This window comes from Macadamia integrifolia, unplaced genomic scaffold (assembly GCF_013358625.1).
Source record: "Macadamia integrifolia cultivar HAES 741 unplaced genomic scaffold, SCU_Mint_v3 scaffold976, whole genome shotgun sequence".
Classification (NCBI taxonomy): Eukaryota; Viridiplantae; Streptophyta; class Magnoliopsida; order Proteales; family Proteaceae; genus Macadamia; species Macadamia integrifolia.
In genome coordinates, this window is record NW_024870607.1 from 45,122 (window position 1) to 66,184 (window position 21,063).

A 21,063-nucleotide genomic window follows, 5' to 3' on the forward strand; every position below is an offset into this window, starting at 1 on the left:
AGCCAAATAAGAGAAGAAAAATTTTATAAGAATCATCCACGACACCACAATAGCTTTTCCGGCCGCCAAACAAACATTAGTGCTCAAGTCTCAAGATAAGATGAGAGCTTGAATGATGATCAATCCAAGTTTCTATAATTAATAAAGATGAGCAGCGTAACCCACAGAGGAGGAGCTATTGGTCTAATATATTATACTATACAACTAAGCTTGGCTTCTAATTATCTAACTATTTTCAAGTCCTGAATCAGTTTCCTTATTAGTGTTTTAGGTGATTTCGAGAGACGGAATGATGATCGTATTAGATAAATATGATAGATGATGGATGACCATGAAAACCACCATCACATTATGTGACCCTCCCTCTCTATCCACTTCTTCCCCCCTCTCCCTAACTATTGTTTGGGGTCATGAGGGGCCACGGTGAAAAGATTCTCATTCACCATGGCCTTAAGGAAAGGACATGAAAACAAACGCCTGGGGTGTTTGTGCAGCATTATTATTATTCGGGAAAAGGAGTCTATTCCCAGAGAAGAAGAAATAAATAAGCTACCATCAAAACACACTATCTCAAGGTTTGGGGAAGCCAACAACGTTAGATGGGAGTATGCTTTAGGCCAGGGCTAACGACTTTCACCCCCAGGCGCCGCTAAGGGAAGGGCTGCACCAAGGTGCATAGCCCCCGAGCCTAAACATAGACCCCTGCAAAATTATTGGTCTGCTCTTAACAAAAGATAAAAATTCCACCCCTGGCGATGTTTTCATGTGTACTCTCATTGGACCCTATGTTGGTGTAGAAGTCTTAAAGGCAGTGTAACCTTTGTACTTAAATATAGTAAGGGACGAAAAAATTGTCCTACCTCTTATGAAAGACAAAAATCCTACTCATGCCGATGTATCCACTAGTGCTCCCATTGATCCCTGCTAATGTAAGGACCACACACCATTTAGGAACCCTCTCCCTTATTTATTTTCTACCTTTCTGATTAATGTTCTAGGTGAGTGTCAGAAGATCATGTATGTTTGTTGGTGACTACTTATCTTCTAACTACTAAGTAATGTTTGCCATAACCATGTAATATTATAGGTTTTATATATAGCGACAGATGATCATGAGATCACAATCCCCTTAATTCTTATTACGTTATCCGTGTCATATCAGTCTTTCCTCTTCCTCTTATATAGAAAACCAATGAGTACGGAAAAATGGGATATAATTTATGCGCATCTCGCTACCAAAGATGTAAGTCCTTAATGATAATTAAGAATCATATTTATGTTTAAATCTTTGAATCCATGTAGTCAATCCCATTTATTTAGGATAATGCTAAGTTATTGTTGTATCGAAGTTTAACCCTTTCCCTTTAAATAGGGAACCCTATCACTGACAACTATGGATTGCTACCCTCAAGGCAACGAGAAATGGTGAAGAGAAGATGGAGTTAGAGAGAACTCTAATATTATAATACCTCTAGAAGTAGTCACTAGATTTATCACAAAAATAAATAAACATATAAATGCTATTTGTATGTGTATAAAGATACTTGTCCACATATGGAAATCTCCCTATACGTGTCCAGATGTGCCTGTCTACGTATAGACATCTGTAAATAGAGCTATATCATGTGTACATTATAAAAGATGTCTTTTCATGTAGGTGGGTATGTACGAATAGGTGTCTAATGTTAATTAGTTGTATGTGAAGCAGAACTCAAGAGGTGCAAAAAAGGTAAGTACCCCTTGACCACACCATAACAACTTCGGCCATGGTTTAGTTTAGCGTCATTCAAAAGCATCCTAAGAAACCTTACACACATGAGAAGGAGGAGAGTTCCTCTCCAAAGGGTTTACACCTTTAAAAAACTAGACTATATATGCTCTCAATTATACTCCTTTCAAACTAACGTTGGATTAAACACCTTGATTTTTTAGCACAAAACTTTGACTTTTGTTCAAAATTTATGAATAAAAATTCAAAAATTTTTCCCTCCAACACTTCTAAGTTCAAAACTCAAATTCAAAAGTAAAAGGAAAAGTAAAATTAGGGATTATCATTTTGAAACTTTACTTGGATACAAACTATATATACTTATATAAGTACAATATAGCCTTTCCGATCCAAGAAGTTATAGTCTGGGCATCCAGCCTTCTCGGTGGGAGTGGTACTTGTCAACAAGTCTCACACTGGGTCTTTGGGTGTATGGATAATCACATGACTACCTCAGGTCCTCAACTCACAAAAAAGTTCATGGACAAGAGAACACTTTTGCTTGCATGGGCACTGCACCAATGCGTAGACCCATGGGAAGTTGTGTAGAGACATCTTCTTTACATGAGGTAAGGGATGATGCTGTTTTTTCACATTCCAAGTGGATAGTTTTCTTTTTCCCATAATTTATTTATCCCACAAAAGACTTCTGCTTTCCATTTATCAATTAATTGGTGGACTAGTACTAGGGGTGCAAGAGGGCCAGGTTGGGCCGGGCTTCTTAATACCCTAGCCCAACCCTAAGTCCCTTTAACTGGTCCCAAACCCGCTCTGACCCTGACTTAGGATTACAAAACTTTAACCCAGGCCCAACCCTTCAGGGTTCAGGCTTACCCTTACCCGCCCTGATTGGCGTTGATTTATCAAGGTTGGGTCGGGATGACCCTAACTCTAGTTTTGCAATCAAGAGCCAAGTATACCCTGACCCTAACCTCGCAAAATATGAAATAACTAAAAAATAAAAATATTCATAATAAAGAAGAGTAAAAAAAAAAAACACAAAATCACAAATTACTTGTCATGAGGAGAACATCCTAATGCAAACATTCAAACAATACAAATAACTACAACTATTATGGTAAACAAAGAGGCTATCATCCTAAGAAAGCAAATAATCTAAAAAATTTCAATTATTTGTCATGACAAACAAAGAGGTCATCCTAATAAGGAAAACAATCCGATGATCTTAAAACCCTTGTCATGTTAAACAAAGAGGTGAATATTCTAAAAAAATAAAAAGTCCAAAGTCAACATCAGTGGCAAAAAACAAGGCCGGCGGCTAAAAGTTCGGATAAAAAAATCATGGTTAGGTTCAGGGCGGATTGGGCGGGCCAAAGACATCAATTCTTATCCGCCTTGACCCAGGGTTAGGCCGCTCAGGGCCAAAATTTTTAGACTGGTACTTGTTCGGGATCAGGGCAGGCCAAGGGCGGATTCGAGCCGTCAAGGCCAAACTTGCATCCTAACTAGTATTCCAAAATCCTAATAAGAAAAGAAATTTTTTATTTAGAGCCATGACATTGCATCCCCGGCCGGCACACAACGTCAGTTAACCAAATCTCAAGATAAGATGAGAGTGCCTAATGATCAATCCAACAGGTTTCCATTATTAATTAATAAAAATAAGCAGCGCAACCCACAGGGAGGATGAGCTATTAATCTAACACTATAGTGTACAAACATTAATAATAATAATAATAATAATAATAATTATTATTATTATTATTATTATTATTAATGGAAACCTGTTGGATTATTATTATTATTATTATTATTATTATTATTATTATTATTATATTTTTGTGAAAGTATACAGCTAATTAATGTTACCACAACTTGGTTTCTAAGTATATAACTATTTTCAAGCCCTGAATCATGAGATCATAATCCCCTTAGTTCTTATTACGTTATCCTGCTTGTCATATTTGTCTTTCCCCCTCCTCTTCTTATATTGAAATAGAATTATGAGGAGAGTATAGAAAAATGAGATATAATCGTGGGGTACATTATCGAATACGTCCTTAATAATATAAGTAAGTATAGTATTAAAGTTTAAACCTTTCCCTTTAAACAGGGAGAATATTCTGTCAATGACTACTGAGGACTAGTTCCCTTGGACGATGAGAAATAGTGGAGACAAGGTGGAGGAAGAGAGAATCCAATCTTCTTTTTAATTTTTTTTATTTATTTATTTTTTGTGAATAAGAAAATCCAATTGATTTGTATCTTTAGAAAAGAATAGGAATATATATATATATATATATATTGGGAAAGAGAGAGATGCCCATTCACATGCATAGTGAAGCATATGTTGGTTAGCTCCAGACATGCATACATATAATAAAACAACTCTCATGTGCAAAGAAAATAGAATGCGAACTTTAGTGTTTGTAGACATTGATGATATTGGCATGTACACTGGTCTAGAATCTAGGAGTATTTATCCATTTATTCCTTTTACATCTCTATTGTTGGTTTTTTAGGGAAAATGATTTTGTTATGTCCTTAATTACTTAGAAACCCTTTCCATCATGCCATATTTTGAGTCATGCAAAAGGAAAGCTTAATTAACTTAGGCCACCTGACCTTTTGTTAGATGGATGGTAGAATTAGTTTGATCTGTTTTAAATTTGGAGAGATGCATTCCTAAAAATATAAACAACACAAATAAGCTAGCTCATTGACAGGAGAATGACTTTTCATCCACTTGGTATGTAGTAAACAAAGTTTTATAAAATATATTTTTCAATAACACAGTCTCATGAGTCACATCATCAATACATGTTGGATTATACAATTGAAAAAGTTCATAAAAGCTATTATGTAGGCATCATTTGGTTGCAAGGATAATTAAAAAGAAAGGAAGTAAAATTTTCAAACTTGAAAAAAACTTTCGTAAATTACCCCATGTTAATGTATCTAACTCCAAATCATTCCATATTTAGTTATTAAATTTCACTTTACTTTACATTAAAGTCCATTTGATTTAAAATATAAGATAAAAATTACTTGTAAAATGTATTATTACTAGATATAATAAGAAATTTAAATACCTTATTTGAATATATGGTAAAATGATAACAAAGATTTCTTTCTTAGGCTAGAAAATTTTCACTTTCCTTCCCTTTAAATCCCTTGTAGTCAAATATGGTTATAACTGATTTATTTTTCCTTTTTGGATATTACATATATAACTGAATCGAAGCTTGCTCTTTATCTATCCAATGGTTCGAGTTAACTACACCAACCCTCTGATTCCAATGTGTCTAGTGCATGGTAGGTAGTCCTAATAGTTGACAGTCACATAAGAAAGTATAAATATATCAAACAAGGCTACGTTACCCATGCTAGTCCACTAATAAGCTTGTGAGGACAACCTAAGTTTTTGCCATATATCATATCATGAGATCTAAATTTTGGACAGTAGATCTCAAGGTCTCTAACATATGTATCAAGTTTCATTTCAAACAGAATTTGTCAAGTGACAAAATAAAGAATTCAATTTAAGGACTAAAAAGGGATGCATGGCCATAATATATGGCTAAAAATATATGTATGAATGTCAGTATATAAGTGGACATTTGATGGAATAGGCCCTAAAATCTGACTTGTGTCTAATCTAATCCTAGACCTATCAATCCAACAGTCCAATTTTCCTTATAATCTCATTATGAGGCTAAAATTGGTGAGCCACCTTATAAACTTATCACGTCAGTCCGTCTAAAACAACTTTTTGCCTAAGAATAATAAAATAAATCATATATTTTATGTAACTTTAAATTCTTTCCCCCTGTATACTAGCGAATTTATATATACTTATATTAAGCTCAATAGTTGATCCAATAGAGGCTATATATGACCTGTGTGGCATCACAATCTTTGATAAAATTGCATAGAAACTTCTTGTGGTGAAAGAAAGAACGCAATGATAAGTCAAGGTGGATTTTTCCACTGCGTCTTTATTTTACTTATCTTAAAGCCTCTTGATTCTAATGTGGATCTCCAGAACTTTAACTTTACATTAATCTCTGCTTTTTTTCTCATCCACAAAAAACAATATCATTAGAAAGGAGAATACACCACAAAACCTCTTCTTGGATGTTCATAGTTAAATCATCCATGATGAGTCCAAATAAATAAGGGCTTAAGCCTGATCCTTGATGTAACCCAATTGTAATTGAAAATTCATTATTTTTATCTCCCGCAGTTCTCATGCTTGTCACAATGCTTTCATTCATATCTTTAATTAGATCAACCTATTTACTCGACAATATTCTCTTCTTGAATGCATGCCAGATTAACTATCTTATGAGGAAGCATCAGTAAAGGCATCATTTTGCATTTCATTGAAGACAAGACGGTCATTTTACCCTTATGTGTCTAAGCAGAGAGTTCATACTCCCTCACAAAACTGTATCTCCAAAATGTAAATTGTTGAAAATTTGAAATCTACTTAAAAAATTATAAATATGAATCGGGTTTGAAGAATTGAGTGCTGATTTAGATGATTGCCCACTTAGACAAGTTGGAATTTGGAAATCATTTGTAAGCTGAAGTGCCACATTCAGGGTCATAATCGTGAGAGTTCTCTCTCCCCTCTTGTAAAGGTCAATATGTAATAGATGTATTTTCTTTGGACTTGACTTAACTTTTTTATTTCTATCTCGTGTCTAGCTATAATGAATAATTGTAATTGAAAATTTTGATTTTGGCAAAAAAGAACTATGATTCCTTGGATGTCCGAGATTGCCGCCTAATAACACTACCATGGCCATCTCCCCACCCCTCCCCCTCCCCCTCCCCCCCCCCCCCTCCCCCCAATTGTCTGCCCTCGACGACAATGGAGATTGCTTCTCTCCATGAGCCATAGTTTTATGTCATATGGTAAATTGGATGGTGACAGAACTTTGTGTGCAAAAGATTCATTATCTTTTGGATTTGGTTTTTATTCATCATGGGTGAAACTAGAACCTCTTCACTTTAGAAAGAATAAGTATCATTCATTACTAATTCTCGTTCTCGATTATATAGAGAAGGTCAAAGATACACTTCTCCGATTCAATCAAGGGTTAGAGATCTTATGGACGAAGAGATTTTCTCTTAACTATAGGGAGTTCAGAGAAACTGGGTCCTTATATTTTTCATTAATATTTATATATAGGGTAATTTACATCAACCTCCTCTCACATTTTCCTATATTACGTCCTCCCCCTCAAAATTATTTTATTATATTTAAACCCAAAAAACTAACACCATGAGAATCTTTTGAGGGTCAGTCTGTTAAGTGGATCTAATTTTATTGAAAATCCCATTTTGCCCTTATTGTGTTCAACATACCCCCACTTTTGAGTCTTCTCTTACTCTTCTCTCACTTGGGCATCTCTTAATTTCTCTTGGATTCCCATAGTGAGTAGTGACTATAGACCATTTACAGGTGACAGAGAAAGAGAATGTTGTTCATCCAATAAGTGAGGTGAACGAGAAGAGCCCATTTGGGTCTCTCTCGCCGGAGGAGTTCTATGCACACCACTCTGTCTCTCGCTCCTCCCAATATATCAACAACGCCCGTGGCATGAAACTCTTCACCCAGTCTTAGATCCCTCTTCCACCCAAAAGGATCCACGACATCGTTGCCATCGTTTATGGTTACACCGCAGAGTCAAGATGGTTCGTCTAGCTCACCTCCACCCTCTTCGCCAAGTCCGGTTTCGCCACTTGCGCAGACCATCAAGGTCACGGCCTCTCCGAAGGCCTCCCTTACCATATCCCCAAGATCAACACCGTCGTCAACGACTGCATCTCATTTTTTACTCCTTTCGCTCTCTTTACCCATCGTCTCTCCCCTCCTTCCTCTACTCTGAGTCATTTGGCGGAGCCTGAAGGATGTCATTCCTATTAATAACAACAAATAGGATCTTGCCATATAATCATTGAATCACAAAATTAAACTATAAGGGTCAACGCATACCGTTCACCATCGACTGTGAAGAATTTGTCGCCATTATATTCTTCTTGTATCTTTATTCATGTAATTCCAATCACGAACACAATGGATCTTCTAGGTTTCTCCCACTAGCTCCCCTTAATACTCTCTTGGTGATTAAACCAATAATGAGATTGACGTTAGAGTAGGAGGAGGACCTAGAGTCCTATTAAATAAAGTTTTGCACCCTCCCATCAAGGTGTGCAAATAGGGTAGGATTTTTTTCCTAATTTGACGAGGTGTGAGTTTCCTATTTGGAATCCAATTCTATGAGATTAGTATCGGTCAATTACCTAATTGGTATATGGGACAATAATAGAGAATACTCTTACAATCTCCCACTTGAACCATATGACCACATAATTATAATCTCAAACATAATTTGGATTCTAACATCATACTACAGTATTTGAAAGTAAATCCATCAACTTTATGTCATCATAATCATAATACCATATTTGAACAAAACTACTAATGTGGATCATGGCGGTTATACATCATATAACGACATACTCCCTTCTATAGTCACAACACTAATAACTTCATCCAAACAGGTGCAAAAGTAGAGAATAGACTAGAAAAGTCTATAACTAAATGGTTCAACATAATATCTCACATATATAAAATAAAATGTATACACACAATAATAAAGTGAGAAATATTCAGAAACGGCAAATATCATGATCATTTAAATAAATAAGTAAAAATGTCTAACATAATATAACCATTACATCAAACTTTACATAAAACCATGTCCATTACAAGATCCATAAAGTGTTTAGGCGCTAATGCCTTGGTCATAGGATCAGCTATCATCAGATTTGTCTTGATGTGTGTAATAGACACTTCTTGTTTCTGAACTGATTCCTTCACAAAATTGTATTTTACTCCAATATACTTCGCTCTACTTGAATGTTTATCATTCTTGGAGTAATATACGGCAACAACATTGTCACAATACATTCTCAGCAGCTTCGAAATGGTGTCGACAACCGAAGTCCTGAGATAAAGTTTCATAATCAAATTGCCATAGATGTAGCCTCAAAGTGCGCCACAAACTCTGCTTCCATAGTAGAAGTAGAGACACAAGTCTGTTTCTTGGACTTCCAAGAAATCGCCCCACCAGTAAGTAGAAAGATGTATCCTAATGTAGATTTCCTACTGTCAAGGCATCCTGCATAATCAGAGTCCGAATATCCGATCACTTATAACTGATCAGATGCTCTGTAAGTAAGCATATACTCCCTAGTCCCCTTTAAATACCTCATCACCTTTTTTACTACAACACAATGATCCATGCCAGGATTACTCACATATCTGCCTAACATACTAACAGCAAAACTGATGTTTGGACGAATACAAGTCATTGCATACATAAGACTTCCTACTGTGGAAGAATAGGGAATATCCTTCATTTGTGCTCTTTTCAAATCATTCTTTGGGCATTGATTTAGACTGAACTTATCTCCTTTGATAATGGGAAAAACACCTGATTTGTAATTCATCATGCCATATCTTTCCAAAACTTTATCAATATAGGTTTTCTGTGATAGCCTAAGTATCCGACGAGATCTATCATGAAATATCTTAATGCTGATAACGAAAGAAGCTAAACCTATATCTTTTATTTCAAAATTCTTAGAAAGAAAGGTCTTTGTATCACTCAACAAACCAAAATCATTATTAGCAAGTAAAATATCATCTACATATAAGACCAGAAATATAAATTTACTCCCACTAAGTTTCAGATATATATACCTATCAAAGATATTCTCAACAAATTCGAAGGAAACAATGATATGGTTAAATTTAATATACTACTGTTTGGAAGCTTGTTTAAGTCCGTATATGGATTTCTTAAGTTTGCACACTAGTTTTTCTTTTCCTTGATCACTAAATCCCTCAGGTTGGTTCATGTAGACTTCCTCATCTAAATCCCCATTCAAGAATGCAGTTTTCACATCCATTTGGTAAAGCTCTAGATCATAATGAGCGACTAATGCCAATATGATTCTCAGAGAATACTTCTTAGAGACAGGAGAGAAGGTTTCATGGTAATCAATGCCTTCTTTCTGAGTGAGTCCCTTTGCAACTAGTCTAGCTTTATGTCTCTTAATATTACCCTTTGAGTTACGTTTGGTTTTAAATACCCATTTACAACCCATCGCCATAAAACCCGTTGGTAATTGAACAAGATCTCAGACATCATTGCCACTCATGGACTTCATCTCATCTTTCATGGTATCTACCCATTTAAGAGAATTATTATCGTTTATGGTCTGTGAAAAGGTTAATGGGTCATTCTTGATTCCAATATCAAACTTTGATTCTTGGAGATATACTATATAGTCATCAGGAATAGCAGACCTTCGAACCCTCTGAGGTCTTCCTTGAATTTTCAGTTGAGAAACATTCATAGTATTATCAATGGTAACTACATAATAGAGTGATACATCTTCAATAGTTTGTTGTTCTATATGATCATTTTCAATAGTTACCTGTGGGATAACATCATCATGATGAATATGTATATCTTCTATAGTTTGTTATTCCACTAGATCATTATAAACAGTCACCCGTGGAACCACAATGTTATTACAATGTACATAAATCGGTAAAGAAATTTGATGTTCTTCAAATACCATATTACGTGGTTTCTCACTCGCACTAATATTACCATCCTTTAAGAATTTAGCAGTTCGAGTTTCTACAATTCTAGTACTATGCGTTGGTTCATAAAACCTATAACCCTTTGACCACTGACAATAACCAATAAAGTAACAACTTATGGTTTTAGGGTCAATTTTTCTTTCATGTGGATTGTACAATCTAGCTTCAGCAGGACAACCCCATATATGTAAATGTCCTAAACTAGGTTTCCTTCCATTCCATAACTCGTAAGGAGTTTTAGGAACTGACTTACTAGGAACCCGATTCAAGATATACACAGCTATTTTTAATGCTTCGCTCCATAAGAATTCAGGCGATGAGGAGTTGTTCATCATGCTACGTACCATATCTATGATGGTACGATTATGTCTTTCTGTAACCCCATTTTGTTCAGATGTACCGGGAGTTGTGTATTCGGGGGTTATACCCTTCAACTTAAGGAATCGGGCAAATGGTCTTTCACTTTGCCCTACATCAGTATGTCTACCATAATATTCACCCCCTCTATCAGATCTCACAGTTTTAATATTTCTGTCTAACTTATTTTTGACTTCAGCACAGAACACTTCAAAAGCATTTAAAGCATCAGATTTTTCTTTTAATAAGTAGACATAATAGTATCATGAGTAATCATCAATGAAGCTGATGAAATAATTTTCACCAGTTATACAAGGATCAAAATGACCACAAATGTCAGTGTGTATCAATTCTAGAAGTGAATTGATCCTTTTGGCAGCAAATTTATTTGTCTTAGATTGCTTACCTTTGATGCAATCTATACAAGTGGTGAAGTCAGTGAAGTCTAGATTTGACAATATTTGATGTTTCACTAACCTCTCTATTCAAGGTCTAGAAATATGACCTAAACGTCCATGCCATAGGGATGAGGAATCATCATTGTTGGATTTACGCTTTGATCGAACATTCACATGCAGTGCAATAATGGATTTAGAAAAATTAGAATCCAAATTAAATTTATAAAGACTCATATAAATATCCAGTGCAAACTAGATTGGTGTATTGAAAAACATTTACAACCTTATCACCAAAAGTAAACTTAAAATCTTCACAATTAAGTCTCGATAATGAAACTAAATTTCCAGAAATAGAAGGAACATAAAGAGTATCCATAAGGTCCAACTAGAATCCGGTGTCCAATATGATTCTATAAGTGCCGATGGATCGAACTTCAGACTCTTATCGGTTTCCCATGTAGACGACGCTCTCACTTTGATTTGGTTTCTGGGTTGTGAGAAAGTCCTACATACAATTAGAAATATGACAAGTTGCTCTTGAATCAATCCACCAAGTATTACAAGGAACATCAATAGGATTGGTTTGAAAACATACTAGGATAGAATCATTACCTTCTTTTCGAACCAAGTCTTGCGTTTCTGACAGTCTTTCTGAAGGTGTCCTACTTTCTTACAGAAGAAACACTTCAACTTGTTAGTTTTCTTTTCCTTGTCATCAGACTTTGGATTGGAAGCTTTCTTTAATGCATTGTTCTTTTTAAAATTTTCTCTCTTCTTTTTATTTTGGTTGGATACAAAATTGACCACCTGGCCTCCCTCGTCATTCAATCTCCTATTCTCTTGGACACACATACTCTGAAGTTCATTCAGAGTCCACTTATCTTTATTTGTATTGTAGTGGATTTTGAATGCTCCAAAACGAGGAGGAAGTGAAGTTAGAATGATTTGGACAAGACAACCTTCATTCATTATCAATTCGAGGGGTTTTAGTTGTAAATAATTACCATTTCAGATATATGGTCCCCTATCCCATTAGTACCAGTATACTTCATTGTTACTAGTTTGGTCATCAAAGTCCCAGCCAAAGATTTATCAGCAGTAGCAAAACGGTTCTCTACATTGATTAGGTATTCCTTTGCATTTTCAGAAGTTGATATGGAGTTTTTGAAAGTCTTGCTAATCGTCTTCTTGATATATAAAAGCCAAAGACGGTTGGAACGCTCCCACCAATTATGTAATGTAACATCATCATCAGTGCTCTTTTCAGTGAAAGCAGCAGGTTGTTGGGTCCCGATTAACACTGAGAGGAGGGGTGAATCAGTGTGCCAAATATTTTTTTATTTTTCAACTGTACCCCTGATGTGGCAATCACTATTTACACTTCAATAGCACAGTCTATTGATACTGCCCAGAGCTGCTATGTATACTACTGACCATTCTTACTGTTGCATGAAACTTACTCATATAGCCTGTATTGCTGCTCAGAGTTGTCTCATAAACCTCACACAGTAATTACTGTCACATACATACACAGTCGTATGCACATCCACACTGCACCACCAACTGGTCAGGTCTACCAGATGTATACACCCATTCTGCAGCCAAGCACTCCAATCCATAATACAAATAAGAGCACATACATCCACAACACAAGAAATACGTGCTTCGGCCAGTTGCCTACATGCACGGAGTAATACCCACTGTCGGGCTCAGCATTTACTCAATACTAATTATGAATGCACCCACAGCCAAGGGAACGCATTCTCAGTTTCTACCAATGACATACAATGGCTAAGTCTTCACCCTAGTTTTCTCAGAATGATCTGAGAGGCCGCACCCATGGAAAATAGGTTTAGGTAGTTGTACCTACCAAGGAACACATAGCCCCTATTTCCAGCACCCACTAAACACCAATAAAATAAAGTTGGGCTTATAACAATGCCCTATAGTGAAGCACTCATACATGTAAATTTCCCCCAAATAGACTACAACTATCACTTAGGCATTTTATCAAATATCTTGCCTACAATGATTTATAATAATGATAATTTGGCAAAAGTGAGGTTACTTTGGCAAAGAGTAACCGTTGGAGATGCAATAATGTCGATCTCCACTTGATGTGGACCACAATCACGTTGTCTCCGTGCTGCCAATGCTTCAACCCTGGTTGGCACTTGGGTTTCTTGAAGCGACTCACAAGAACCAAATTCTAGGTTCTTCTTCTTCCTTTTCTCCTTGTCTTTACTTTCATAGAGCAACAATGGCATTCACATTCACATTCACACACACACAAAGAGAGGGAAAAACTTCTTCTCTATTTCCCTTTTCTTCTCTTGTCTTCTATTTTTTTTTCTTGGCAACAACCAATAGAGCTTGCTACCTTGGTTTCCAGTAGCTTCCTAAGCCTCTAATGGGGGCTATGGATGAAGTGCAAGAGGATGGAGGTCTTTCATTCAAACCCTTAGCCTTCCACGAGCTTCAACTCCTTTTTCCAACCACCTTAGCAACCCCTCTACCTGATTTCTTCCCTCTGGTATGTAGAGCTCGGAGAGATGAAGAATCTTCAACTTGAATCACCCAAATCAGAGTTAAAATGAGGGAGATATGACAATTTGAAGTTGGAGCAATAAGATAGCCAGAAATAGAATCTTTGTAGGGGTAGCGTAGGCTACACCGGCAGTGCACGCAATCGATGCGTAGATCTGGCCGTAGATCTCATCAAAAGGTTTCTCTTAATCGGAGCCGTCTGATTAAACCAACGAACAATAGATCTAAACCGTAGGTTTTGAATCTCAATGACGTATGCACTGACATTGTCAGACGCGTTATCGATCACTGATTGGTGGTGTAGCACGTTTCACAGTACGCTGTCGGTTAACTTTAATAAAGCTCCATCAATATTGACCGTTAGATCGGAACCGATCTGATATGATTGGCTCAGATCAAGATATGGAGAATCTCTTTATAGATTCTATGCACAAGCGCTACACACAATTAAGACTCAATATGGTGAAGCGCCACACCATCATATCTAATACACTTCACCAATGAGAAGCCTCGGATAAGCATCTTCAACGCAAGCTCTTGCACGAACCGTCAGATCTGAATCTGACCGTCGTGGTTCAATGTGAACCGTGTATTAAGGATCCCTCTGATTCTCTTATATACACATAAGCCCTTGCTTCTATAAACTTTAATGCCAAAAACCCCTTACCAACTCAGACCTTTAAAACCTTGAAATTACATAAAAGCCCCTGAAATTTCAAAATTAAAATCCAGAAAATCCACCCAACACCGAGAGCATCTATTGATTTTCTAGTTTGGATTTTCGAACCGGCTTCACGGAAACACTTATAACTTTTTCATACGATATCCGATCGAGATGAAATGAAGTGCGTTGGAACCGTAACTAGACGATCTACGACTTTTCAGAATACTCAATCATCTGACTCAGCCATGTAAAAAGATCAAAATGCCCCTAGACCTTTCCAATGATGCATCTTTCTCATACGGAATCGGAATGCGATGAAATTAGAACCGTTGGAAAGATTGGATTTTTGTTGTATTGTTACATGTAGAACACTTCCTTTAAAAAATTCATCTTCAATGCTGAAACTATCATTGACTGCCACAAATGCCATAACTTCTTCATACGGTATCAGAATGTGACAAAATCAAATGCACTGGACTAGGTAAATTACAATCTATCTTTTTCATGAAGAACCGATCTTCCAAAAATATCATTTTCATTACCGAAAATTCCCCCGAGCATAAATAGGTCAATTTTGCCAGTTTTGACCCAGAAAAACCCGCACCACCTATTAAGGATGTATTAAACCACTCCATGCATACCAAGAGACTATGTTATCTCATCGATGACACTGTACACTACCATGTCATCATTTTCATCCACGTCACCTAAACTGGCCACATCATCATTGCCACGTGGCCGAGTTGTTAACAAGGACAACCATAAAACAACACAGGTTTCTCATTATGCAAGGCATAATCATGATCCATGGCAGCAAGGTAATAAATAAGTTCTTTATGTCAGTCATTAAAGTTTGATCCATTCAGAAGTGACACGTTATTCGAAATAGAGATAGGTGTTGAACCTATGAATAAGAATAAATAATGCATACATATCAATCATCATGCTTTGAGTTTCAGTAGTAGAATATTAAAATTTTAGAAAAGCAACCTATTGCATCATTCCAATCTATCATGTGGGATTGAGATGGCAACATGCTAATGGTTCACTTTACATTAGATGGAAGACATCATTAGAGTAAAATATTGAAGTCATCAAAATGATCAAATAAAATGTATACCTGTGGATATTCCCATCCCATTTAACTGTTAAACTATTATATATAGATCAATGCAGTCAATCAAGAATGTATATCTGTGGAAATTCCTATTCTATCTTGACCGTTACATAACGATCATCATAAGACCCTAAAATTTGAAATTTAAATTGAATGTGTGATACGATTATGTTTAAGACCAATATATATATAATTATTGTGATAAAAAAAATGTGTACCTATGGATACTCCCATTCAACTTAATCACATAATCATTAATGCCCCAAACGCATTTAAATTTGAGAATTATACACTTTCAATTTAAATTTAACATAAATTGTCATCCAAGCATCATAGGTATTCTAAAATAATGCATAAAGACATAGACAACATATATTTTTATCTATTTCTACCATAAAAGTATTCTAAAAATCATAGAAATTCAGTTAGCAATATAGAGCATAAGTAGAAATAGATGTACAATTTATAAAATAAGTACAAACTTAAGTAGAGAGTACAAAGAAACCATATCTATTATGAATAGAATCAGGCATAAAGAGAAGATGAGCTTACATAATGGGTTAATTTCATTAAATCCCATAATATGGGCTTTCATAATGGGTTTAGTTTATTAAACTCCACATATGGGTTTTTTTTTTTTAGTAGGGTGCCACAAACCCAAAACCCTAAATTACATTATACAAAATAAACCCTTGGGTAAAGCATAACAAATAAACCCTAATTTACAATTAGAATTTAAATCTTTTCAATACTTGTAAGTCCCATGTAAATAACATAAAGGAGAATTTGTAATTGTCCGTATAATATTGATCATGAATCATATGGATTAATATCAAAATTAATACAATTCATCACATTCAAGCCGATCTGATCAATCGGATCATACTAACATAATATGGGTCGAGTACTGTTCATAAACAGTACCGTGAACAAGAATACTCGGGCTCATGCAACAGAACTGTGTGTCGTTCATAACAGTGCCATGAATAGTAATGGCACTGTTCATGAACAGTAATCGACACTATTCATGAACAGTATCGGCGTTGTTCATGAACAGTAATCATCACTATTCATGAACAGCGCCGTGAACAGTATCGACGCTATTGAACCATACCCCACCCAACTACTTTAACATAGAATGGGTATTGTTCATGAACAGTACCAAATACTATTCATGAACAGTACTCTCCATGTGATTCAAGAACGCATAAGCGTAATCATACAGCTCTGATACCACTTGAAGGATGTTATTCTTATTAATAACAATAGATAGGATCTTACCATACAATCATTGAATCACAAAACTAAACTATAAAGGTTGATCCATACCGTTCACCATCGACTGAGAAGAATTTACCGTCATTATATTCTTCTTGTATCTTTATTCATGTAATCCTAATCACGAACACAATGGATCCTCTAGGTTTCTCACTTGTTCCCCTTAATGCTCTCTTGGTGATGAAACCAATAATGAGATTGGCGTTAGAGTAGGAGGAGGACCTAGAATCCTATTAAATACAGTTTTGCACCCTCCCATCAAGGTATGCAAATAGGGTAGGACTCTTTTCTCTAATTTGATAAGGAGTGGATTTCCTATTTGGAATCCAATTCTATGAGATTAGTATTAGTCAATTACCTAATTGGTATATGAGACAATAATAGAGAATATTCTCTTGAATATTCTTACAGAGCCATCACTCTCCTCATCCACCTAGGCAAGAAAAGCAAGCCATGGGAAGGTGTCGTCCTAAACGGCGCCATGTGTGGAGTAAGCGATAAGTTCAAGCCTCCATAGCAATTGAAGCACTTTCTATCTCTGGCGATAGCATTGGTGCCGACGTGGCAGGTTGTCCCTACTAGGGGGACTATTGTGGAAGTGTCGTTCAAGGAGGAGTGGAAGAGGAAGCTGGTGATGGCTTCCTAAGAGGAGACCCGGGGAGACCTCGGGCAGCGATGGCGAAGGAGTTGCTGAGGGTGTCAAGTGAGTTGCAAGGGAGGCTCCAGGAAGTGGATCTGCCGATGCTAATTGTTCATGGTGAGGATCATGTGGTGTGCGGCCCTGCTTGCTTGGAGGAGTTGTATCGACAGTATGTTGAACACAATAAGGACAAAATGGGAGTTCAATAAAATTGTATCCACTTAACAAAATGACCCTCAAAAGATTTTCACGGCATTAGTTTTTTGGGTTTAAATGTAATAAACGAATTTTGAGGGGAGAAGATGTAATATAAACAAACGCGAGGGGAGGTTGATGTAAATTGCCCTTATGTATATTTTCACCAAAAAAAATAAGTGTGATATGATGAAATAAAACTTTGGGGGAAAAGAACCTTGCCAATTTGGGCTTTTCCTACCTAGACTGGTGCAGGTGAGAAAAGACTGTGCTACCCTTCTATGCTGTGCGCTGAAGATACTCCTGCCCCCTTCTTCCCCTCCCAATGGTCTGCGAGTCCGGTGTTTCCCATGCCAACTTGTAGGGTTCTATTACCCTACAACATTGGACAAGAAATAACCTTGATAAGAGCTCGTATCCTTCTGAGCGCAGCTAGCGTATTCTCCAGGTTTTAGCCTTCCGTCACATTTCAAATAAGAGGGGGAAATCAAAAGGCATTATATAGAGCTTGAGTTGTTTTGGTCAAACACCATTAGATATTTCTTTTCCTCACCATTGAAGGTGTTATATATTCATAAGCTGTCACAATTGGATGATTCTAAAACACAACCATCATATGAGTAAAGCAAAAGTCAAGTGGTCTTCCACGTTTCAAGCATCATCTTCAAAACATCACTGGAAAAATGATTCTGATATTTCGATCTGAAATCAATGTGAATCGAAAACGAAGTTTGTGAGTTCTGGGTTGAGTATTAGATCAAGGGTTAAATCGTTAGAAATTTTAATTTTTTTTCTAAGAAAAAATAAAAAGTGACATCCAATTCAATACAGATCAATTTCCACCGATACTGATTCAACTCCCGGGATTTAAAACCCTATATGAGAGAGAGAGAGACGTACAACTTCTTTTCTGATCCAAGAAGTCATCGGCCGGGCTTTTGACCTTCTCATGGGAGTGGGTACTTGTCAACTAGTCTCACGGAAGGGATCTAGATCTTTTCTAACCTCTCTAATCATACATAGGCACGTTTAGGGCTTCATACCATCTGGGATTGTGTGCTTTCAAATATAGGATGTGTGCATGTATCTGATTGAAAAGGAGTTGAATTCTAATAGAGGGTCTGTGGGTGTATGGATCACTTGGCTACCAGAAAAAAAATATATATCTTGACCCACAAAGTGGGATTTTGTATCTTATAAAGGAAAGGTGCCGTTTCCCACAATCTGTGCTTGTCTGAGTAGCTAGAGGGCCGTGCAACTAAACAACTTTCTTTTTTCCCAAAATTTTATCAAGAACCATGACACTACCATAGCTTTCCCAGTCGCCAAAGAACATTAGTGCCCAAGTCTCAAGATAAGATGAGAGTCTGACCATCAATCCAAGTTTCCATTATTAATAAAGATAAGCAACGCAACACACAAAGGAGGAGGAGCTATTGATCTAATATTATAGTATACAACTAATTAAGCTTGGCTTCTAAGTATATGCAAGTATTTTCAAGCCCTGATGAATCATTTTCCTTACTAGTGTTTTAGGTGCAGTCGAGTGAGAGACAGATGATCATAATAGGTGAATATGAAAATGATGACCTTGAAAATCAGCATCACCTTTTGTGATTGGTCTGCAGCATTATTATTATTCCTTGCCTTTTTTGATCAATTTAAATTATAGAAATTGTGGTTGGCTTCTAAATAAATATTTCAAGTCAAAGAATAAATTCATATTCCTTCATTGGCGTTGTCGGTGAGTGACATATGATCATGTATGTTTGTTTGGTGAGTAACCACTAACCACCCTATCTTGTAACTGCTAATTAATGTTAGCCATAACCATGTGTCACACTACTATGTGTTATATATATAATGACAGATGATCATGAGATCATAGTCCCATTAATTCTTTTTAGGTTATCTCGCTTGTCATATCTGTCTTTCCTCTTCCTTTTATAGGGAAGCATTTTCTTTGGGGGAGTGCAATTCTTGTGCATGCATGAAAATCAATGGAAATATACGAGAAAACATCCATAAAGATCATTTGATGGGAGAAAGGCTAATCATTTCACGCCCCCCCCCCTCCATGTATCTAAGCACAGGGTTCACACTCTCCTATAGAAATCATTTTCCTTCTTATATAGAAAAAGAATGAGTAAAGAAATATGAGATATAATTTTGGTGCTGTCTCGAAGTGGGGTTCATTACCAAACGCGTCTTTAATAATATAATTAAGAATTATATTAAAATTTGAACCTGCTTCGAATCTAAATAGGGGATAAAGTTTAGTTGTTGGATTAAGTTTAAACTTTTCCCTTAAAATAGGGAGATTCTGTCACTGACAACTGTGGATTGGTGCCCTCAAGACAATGGGAAATGGTGAAAGAAGGTGGAGTTAGAGAGAAAATCCATTATTATAATCACCACTACTAGTTATCACTAGAGAAACTAATAGAAAAAATTAGTGCCATATGATCTTCAACCAGCAGATTTCATGATTTAGAATTTTTAACGATACATTGGGAGAGTGAAATGCCCATTCATCACATGCATGTTGGTTAGCTCCAGACATGCATATATGTAAGCTAACTTAATAATGTATAATGTGCATAGGAAATAGAATGCCAACTAGTGTTTGTAGACATTGATCTCATGATATTAGTATGTACTGGTCTAGAATCCTAGTATTTTTTTTCCCTTGGGGAAACTGTTTTGCTTCCAACTAGTGTTGGCCTTGGGGAAACTGTTTTGTTTACTTATAAGCCTTTCCATGATGCCATATTTTGATTCATATATGCAGGAGGAAAGCTTAATTAACTTAGGCCAACCGACCTTTGTGGATGGGTAGTAGAATGAGTTTGACATGTTTCAAATTTAGAGAGATGCATTATTAAATATTAAACAAAATAATTAGGCTAGCACATTGACAAAGAATGAAAATTGCATCCTCCGATTGTGTAGCAAGAGCACTTTCATCATTTCATACACAATATCAAAAATTTTATATTATATATATTTTTCAATAGCATACAGTTTTGATCACATTTTACATTGGATCATACATATCATCAATAGGGGTGCAAGATTGGCTCTGACAGCCTGAACCCATCCTTGACCCGTCCTGATCCCAAATAAGTATCGCCCCAAAAATTTTGGCACAGAGGGCCGGCCCAACCCTGAAATTTCTAACCCTGAGTCAAGGTCAGGGTAGGTAAGGGTTGATGTCTTTGGCCCGCCCAGCCCGCCCTGAACCTGGCCCTGATTTTTTTACCCTGACTTTTGGTCCTGATTTTGGCCTGATCCGGCCATGGTTTTTGCCCCTAATGTTGACTTTGGATTTTTTGTTTTCTTAGGATGTTCTTCTCTTTGTTTAACATGACAAGGGTTTTGAGATATTCGGATTGTTTGCCTTATTAAGATGATCTATTTGTTTATCATGACAAATAATTGAATTT

The 21,063-nt window shown here is 36.4% G+C and overlaps 1 pseudogene; it reads left to right on the plus strand.

Moving 5' to 3' along the window:
• The first annotated feature begins 2,274 nt into the window (after window positions 1–2,274).
• On the plus strand, window positions 2,275–17,631 carry LOC122070693 (annotated as a pseudogene).
• Window positions 17,632–21,063: the final 3,432 nt, after the last annotated feature.